At 42.7% G+C, this 8,426-nt stretch overlaps 1 protein-coding gene across 1 annotated transcript in view; it reads right to left on the reverse strand.

Annotated features, from left to right (window-relative positions):
- The window catches only part of LOC117938466 (THAP domain-containing protein 5-like), a 135,425-nt gene that overhangs the window by 125,199 nt on the left and 1,800 nt on the right, over nucleotides 1-8,426 (reverse strand). The window contains exon 2 of the mRNA XM_034863097.1: nucleotides 7,741-7,800. The gene's annotated coding sequence lies outside the window, so the exon portion shown is untranslated. The remainder of the gene's footprint in view (nucleotides 1-7,740; nucleotides 7,801-8,426) is intronic.

Genomic DNA, 8,426 nt, shown 5'->3' on the forward strand with positions numbered 1-8,426 from the left:
CTGAAGGCAAAAGGGGGTCCAACCCGTTACTAGCATGGGGTACCTAATAAAGTGGCCGGTGAGTGTATACTGTACATTCATTTCATTTTTAAAATCTATGTTCTGTGTAGGAAAACAAAAATGACTGACAGAAAAAAACCCCACTAAAACAGGGTTTGAGCTATTATTTTGACAAATTGGTACAAACGTCTACAAACTGAAGCATTTAACATTCAGACAAATTGAATGATGATCCAGTTCTAAACTTCCATTCCACCCTAAAACAAAAAGCCCTGATGAACATCCTCGTGACTGAGCTGATTGCTGTTAATTATAAATTATGCAGTCATTGTGGGCCTCCAAAAGAAGACATCCCCACTCTGCAGTCAGATGTAATTACCAAAGTCAGGCACACTCCACTGTGGGTGATCCATCCCTGACAGCCAACGCTGACTGATGACCTTCCCCGGTAAAAAGTCCCTCAGTTGGGTTGATGAACACATGAGACCCCCCCCACCCCCCGCTCCTTCCAACTTCCTCCCCCTAACTCGTTCTCAAACATCTCTATAACTGCTCCGACACCCAATGACCCCCAGTGTTCAGGTACAAAGCTATTGACAATTTGAATCATCACGCCGTCATGGTTACTCCTGCCTATCATTCACAATCAAGGGTTTATTACTCTGCGTTGCTATGTAGGGCAAAGAAATATGACTCCCCCTCAGCGAGCGGCAGAAAGGGTTGGGCTTTGGAGTAAGGAGGAAGGGGAGGAGAGGGGCTAATTTGACACAGCTCGCTTGGCCTGCCATAATTGCTCCGTCACTGTCAGTCCTTGAGAGGCCTTCTCGCCGTACAATTTGGACACAATTACCAGCCGTTTACCAGTGGCCGTTATGCCCATCGCCACATCCCCTCCCCCCCAAAAAAACGCGCCTGTTCTCCTGTTTGGCCGGTGGCTAGGATGTGCCATGCCTCATCAAATGTGGATGCGGCCCATTAATGAAGACTGTTAGCATTTCTCTTAAACTTCTCCTGCTTCTAATAAACATGCAGTGTTCCATGAAGGAGCATTGCCATCCTCGTGACATGATATTTATTGTCTGCGCTGGTGGGTGGGAGGGAGCGAGGATGGGAGGACAGAGGTTAGGGGAGGGGAGGTTAGAAGTGAAGAGAGAGATATATCAGCGATGAGTAGGGGAACGAGGGAGGGGAGGTGAACAAAGACAGATGAAGAGGAAGAGAAACAAACTGGAACATCTCTTTCTGCCATTACATTGTTAGGGGATAGCACTGCATATACATATGAATTCACCTCAGGGCTGTATCGCACAGCGCAATTTGAATTTCCACAATAAACACATCACAAAGGGCCTGCCGTGTCAGCACTTTGTCAGAGCTGACGAAGTCCTTATGTGCAATGTTTGAAAGTGATCCTTAAAAGAAAAGGAACATTTAAATCAACAATTAGTATCAAGGCCAATGCAAACATGTGCAGTTCACTGTAAAAACTCTCCAGCTGCTCCCCAGGGAAGAGAAGAAACAGTGCTTGTACAGTGAAACATTTGTAGGAAAGTGGCACAAACTACTACTAATTGCAAATTTTCAGGTTCTATACTTGTGTTGTGGAACCCGACACATTTTTCTTCATACATGCACTCACAAAGACACACAGCAGGTTCATGCTCACACAACAAAGTCACACTCGTGCCGCAACGTGACATCATTCCTTTGCACCTTGACACCTGTTTTATCGTCACTGCCAGACACAAGCGGAGAGAGACACAGAGAAAGCAGAAGAAAAAAAAATCAATAAATAAACAGTGAAAGGCTGAAAGGAAGAGGGATAAACAGCAAGTGGAACACCAGCAGTGAGCTAATGGCGTCTGTGTCCTCTAAAAAGCCTCTCATTGCCTCCTCTGACCCTGGGGCGGCCCCATGCGTCGCGTTGAGGGGCCATCGTTACTGAACCAGTGAATGTGAGCCGGCCTCTGTTTCCTATTCTAAACTACGTACACACCCAACACATAGGGAGAGGGTGGTCATTATGGCCATGCACACATAGGCATAAGCTCAGAGACACACACACAGCACAGAGTTCCTCATAAACATACAAGACATGTATGTAGACAAAGTGTTCTGGTGTACAACGAAAAGCAAGGGTGAAGCATTCAGACAATTGTGTTCTCCAGAGACATGGGCCTCCCGACCACATACTCTCTCCTCACCTTTCAGACCTATAGATATAATGAAGCACAATGGAACTGCAGTCAAGGGCACAAAATGGCTGCTCATTAATAGCTTGCTGTCACAGGGGCCATTATGACATGGCACAATATTGGAAAAAACTGACATTGCGATATTTTTCTTTTCTGAGATATATATATAATGTATAATATAACAATAAACCCCGTCAGACTAACGTCACATACTGACTTTGCCCACACGGCTGTCTTAAAGGGGAAGGGTTGACCGGTAATAATCAGGAGATTGGTGAACGTTTATTTTTCTATCAATTGGCAAAAAAAGGATTAGCGCCAAAATCCCAATATCCTGAGATTTAACTATCGCGCATCCGCTTATATCGCAATGTCGATGCTAAAACACAATATTGTTCAGCCCTATCAGGAGTAGTCAAATCTGCGGTTCCCAAGTTCCCGAATGATTGAGAAAAATAGAGAATCTTGCAGTGAATGGTCATTTTCGGAAAATCTACTGTAGCACATTTGATGTTAAAACAATATTTTTTCTCTTTGTAGTGTGATTCTAACTCTATTTGCATTGTTTCAAAATCTGCCTGACAGCAGAATGCTTTTTTATGGGGCTGTCAAATGCAAAGGACTGTAAAAATGAACAAAAAAAAACAAAGGGATGCTAAGTCAGACAGACGCACAACACACGCACGGCACAAACTACCCTGGTAAAAGAAAGTAAGACTTTTCATGTCTCTGTGGAGATAGGAGCTGGCATCGTACTAAGTGTTTTGGTTGCTCACCGAAGAAACTCATTAATTTGCTTAATTATGAAACTCCCTATCAATTTCCCCACCCAGGGAAAATGTTCAGTGAATGCAACAACATAACACATTTAGGGGCTATGTTCTCGCTATCAAATAAACAAACAGAAAATACACCAGGGCCTGATTAAAGGCCTTTACATTACAGAGAGAGTGAGAGAGGAGACGGTGTTTGTTTCTCACAGATGAAATTGTTTCAGCTTGTTTTTGACAGCTACAGCTACAGACGTGCTGGCTATTATTGGGGGGAGAGAAAGGCTGGTGGTAATAATTAAAGCACACCACTAACCTGAATAAATTAATCCTTCCTTTGTGTGTATGTGAGTGTGTGTGTTTGTGTGTGTGTGTGTGTGTGTGTGTGTGTAATGTGCAACTGCACGTTCAAACAGGCTTTGTTCATCCTGATTAATTTTTAGTTTCTTGTACTGTTTGTATGCTTGTGCGTGCATGGACGTATGTCTGTCCAAGAATGTTTTTGTGTGTTTGTGTGTTTGTGTGAACATTTGAGTGTGCAATAAAAGTGATGCATGCTGTATTGTGATGTGAGAGCTGTTTGCTTCCTTCTCGTGGCTCACAATTCTTATCTCATGAATACAAATTAAAAGTTTTTAAGCCCTTTACTTCTGTTTTACGTTCCATTCTGATTACTAAGAAATATGAGTTAAGACAAGAGCAGAGCGCTTTATGAGACATATTGCATGCATATTCTACTGTCTCAGGATGTTATGGCAAATACAGTGGTAGCCAAGTCTTAAAGTCAACATCTTCTAGACACCACAGCAATTCAGTTCAATCAGTAAATACTACCAGGAATTTGGAAACAATAGAAAGACACTGAACATGTGCATCATACTCATACTATCTAGTTGCATTTCTAGTTCCCCTTTGGAAACCCTGTATAAAATCTTTTAACTGTAACATATGTACAATATACAAATACGTATCATTTCACAGTGATACACTCAGAATTAAAAGGGTCCTTTACCAACATAAATGATGGCATAACAGTAAAATATGATATTGAATATAAATATAGATTTGTGTTCGAAAGTTCTTTACCCACAAAATTGGAACTTTGTAGTTTATATACTGTATGTATGCTGTCTCAAATGTCATCCCTCACATGTGCAGATCTTTGGCCCCAAAAAGCCATTCACTCTGTCTGTAGTCCATTTAGAACAAGCTCATCCCTTTAACCAACAGTGTTGGAGTAGCAGTGGCACATTTATCTCTGGTGTTGATAATGACCGCTGAACTCGCAGTGATAAAAGGAAATATGGTAACACACGTACGCATGTGTGGTACTGTATGTATGCATTGACACACGCACACACATACCAGTATCTCCACCTGTAAGTCATGTACTTGTATGTATGAGATTCACATATTTACCTGCACGCACGCACTCTCTCTCTCTCTCTCTCTCACACTGACACACACACACACACACACACATACACACACACACACAAAATAGGGTGGGAGGCTCTTGTCAGACAGGGTAAATCCCATTATTTGGCCCTCGTCCTAGAGAGTGAATTGAGAGTCAAGTAGGATGCATGTGGTAACCACAATGAAATTACAGCTGCTGTGAGGCTGTGCGCTGTTAATGCACCCCCATTGTGTCCTCGAGTGCATCTAAATAAGCAGGGGTAAAAGGCAGCCTGTGCTAGGGCTGCCAGGGTTACAGGGTGTGTGCATGTGTGTGTCTAGAGGTAAATGGAGGCCTGCCCGTGATAAAGGGCTGTATTTAGGCTTGATGATGGGTAACCTGTGGGGACCACCTGATGCAGCTTTGTTGTATGTGGGTTTATGAGGTTGAGTGTAAGTACAGGTGTTTATGTGCACGCGGGTCTGGGATATTTTCCCTGTCCCACTTTAAAAAGGAAAATGATTCACTGTCACCATCTACCTGTAACTCAAAGCCTGCAAATACTACAGCATGACAGTGAAACCAGACAAATGGAGGAAAAGCCCTTTATGGTACTTTTACCTGTAATAAACCTGTATGCTGCACTCTTACAGAAGTAGGCTGTAGATCACAGAGCCTTTACTCTAAGACAGAGGCAAAGTTCCTCTGGATTAAAAACAGCCATACTCTCCCACAGCACAGTAACTAGGACATCAGCTAGAGGGGGACCAAAAAAAGTGAAGGAAAAGGGAAAAAAAACACTAAAACTGTCAGTTGAAGATGCAAAACAGAGATCCGGATCCATCCATTATGAATGAGATATATTTGAAAAGTGGAGGATGAATATGAACAGTGAAGTGGTGGAGGACACTTATTTAACCCCCCCCCCCCCCCCCCCCCCCCCCCCCCCCATACCCGGCGACGCTTAACCCCCTCACAACCCCGAACCCCCCACCTCCCTCCTTTTCCCCCAGCGCAAGCTCCGGTTCATCAACAAAAGCCTTTGTACAGTCAACAGTGCTGTTTTTATTCATGCTACATTTATCTTCAGAGCTGTCCATCAGGCGCGCCGGGGACGGCTGATCTAAAACAGAGCCTTACGCTCATGACAGGAGGATAGAGCCGTAACTCTGGAATGCTAACCTCCACTGTTATTTGGCCCCGCAGAGAGAGTGGGAGAAGGGGAGATGGAGGTAAAAGAGAGAGAGAGAGAGATACACAGCCTAATGACAGCTACAAACACAGGCATACCTTTGTTCCAGCTCTATAAAACAGCACTTCAGTGGGATTGCTTTTGCTTCCATGGGCCTAATCAAACTTGTGTTATTTAGACTTCAAACATGGCCTCCAAAGAGAGACAGGGAGCGAGCTAGGTGTGTGTCTCCTGCTAATAGCTGCTAGCATGATTCGGTTAAGCTGCTTATTTCTGACATAAATAATGCATCCAGGCAGATGTGCTTGACTTTGGTTGAATATGAAGCGCTCGCGTGATTGACACCGAGGTTTGTAGAGCGTTGAGTTTATTCTACAGTCTCACCTTTGGAAATAGGCCTGTCTCATTTAATATCCCCGATGTTCACATAATTATGACAACCAGCACTGATTCATGCATGTGTCTGTGTAATATCCATGACAAAATTAGGCTACTATTTTTTTGAGGGGGGGTGGGTAGCAGGCAGGATAGATTTTAGTGGAGTATCAAAGGCAACTAGATTGTCTGCCTGTTTAACAGCTAAGCCAAATCAAATCAGAAATAAGAGGACTATCTTCAGTTTAATTCTGGATACTTCCAGAAGACACCCTACTTACCCACCTACAAACCCTGCCCCCTCTTAGCGCCCCTTTTTTTGTTACAGTCATTGATTCCAATCAATCAACACTAATTAAGCAGGCACCTATACACATATATGTCACATGCTAATAGGGTAATGATATGGGCATTTAGTTGGTGCTTTAATCTTATGCTACTTGCAGCTAACAGATAATGACACTCCGTACCCAGCCATGGGAATATTTATAAGAGACCGCTGAGAGCATACACACACACACCCGCACGCATTTACTTCACACTGGCTCAGTGTATTAAACCTTATTTACAAGCTAACAGCTATAACCATTACAGATACGGTGGCGGGGGAAAACCACATTAGGTTCAATGGGCCAACAGCGTGTAATCCAAAACAATAAAATGTAAATTTGCACACAAAAAAAAGCACACATGGTTCATCTGCAAACAGATGAAAATCTCTGTGATACAAGATCCCCCCCAATTCTGTCTCTTTTAAGACCTTGGTGAATCAAGGAAAGAATGTTTCTCATTTCTTTTTTAATCCCCCTTCAGTGTTAAGGTGCTGTGGATAAATACATTGCAGACTCCCTCCCTCGCTTCGTCTAACCCATGGCCCTCCCCATCTGAACAAAAATCAGCACTGTGAAATGGCTAAGTACAGGCAAGAACAAGTAGCTGAAAGTCAGCAGCGGAGAGACTGTGTATAAGTAAATATCCATAACTGGGCAATAGGGTTAATGTTTTTGAAGGTTATTAGTGTATTGTGTTTATTATTATTATTATTATTATTATTATCTATGTCCACAAGTAACTTTCAAATCCATGTAACTCCTTTTTTTTCTCTGCAGCTTTGAGTATAAAGACAATGACAATCCAGAGTTTCTGAGTGTATGCCTGACTAGACAGCATAGCAAAGTGGCAAAAGAAAAGCACCTTCTAGCACATAACGGATGTAACCGCAAACTGCTTTTATTTTTCTAGTTTCTTTTATGGCATTTTTTTTTTTTTTTTTTTTTAAATCACACAGTACAGAGTTAAAAGTCACAAGTTGGATTCAAACCCATGGCGTCACAAATACACGCTACGCTCATTCCCCTGCTGCGCCAGCAGGATGCCTCAGGCCAGAGTACTTTCTCCATGACAATACTGTGGAGAGGTTTAGGAGGGGAGGGGATCTGAAACTGTTCCAGCAGGAAGCACTTCACTGACGATGCTGAGTTGTTATGACTGACTGAGGCCGCGTATGGAAGATAATTTGACGTACAAGAGTTCAGATTTACCTCAATTAAAATGAATGGTTCGATTTAAATATTCACTGTGATGACATACGATGATCTAAGTGGTCTAGAAAGCTCTACTTTCTTATAACTACAAGATGTACTGTCTTTTGTTCTTTCAGGACTGGCCAGCCTCATCTCATCACAACCCTTTTCTTTCAAATCCAGACAGGCTTTGGAGTCTTTTATATTATTGTCCTGTTTGGTTAATGTTGTTAATTGTGGACGGTCTGAATAATTATGTTACTGTAGTTTACAAGTTTAATCTCACCTTGACAGTAGAGGTTCAGGAGTACTTCAGAGTCCAGATGACATTCTTCTTCTGCTTATTCTGAAAGATAGTCAAGGTGAAAGAGGAGCAAATGTAAGATTGTGTGACAGGCGATATCATAATCAAAACAGACATGCAGAAAAGTTTCCCTGACTTCCCAAACACAAACTAATCACGAGCTCTGTCCTTGCAAAAGCCCTTTAATGGCTCTTTGTTGCCCGCCAACAACCTGGCGCCGTGCAGCTCATCTCCTGCGCCACTCTGTTGTGTGATATGCAGAAAGAACCTAAGGTAAACTCGGCGGTGTTTGTAAGGGAGTTCTCTCTCCTACTCCCGAGTGATCATTATTTGATCTTGTTTAGTTCATTATTCATCTTGAGGGAGCTGGTTGTGACTTGTGGATAAATGCCATATGAAAGGCATTGTGCGCCGAGGATGCATCCTCACTTTTATCCTGGCTCCCAAAACAGATCAATTAGTAAAACTAAACAGTAAATTATTAATCACATTGCTTTGTGTCCCCGTTCCATCACCGGAAGAAAACAGTTCATTAGAGAGAGAGGGAAGCAGGGGCGGGGGGAGACTGCAGCGTGATTGAGAGGGGCTTTAAACCGAGCTGATGCTGTGTGAACATTTGAAGAAAAAAGAAGGAAGAATTATCAAGTATGTCCATCATTCCAGGTAAC

This window comes from Etheostoma cragini, chromosome 23, assembly GCF_013103735.1.
Source record: "Etheostoma cragini isolate CJK2018 chromosome 23, CSU_Ecrag_1.0, whole genome shotgun sequence".
Classification (NCBI taxonomy): domain Eukaryota; kingdom Metazoa; phylum Chordata; class Actinopteri; order Perciformes; family Percidae; genus Etheostoma; species Etheostoma cragini.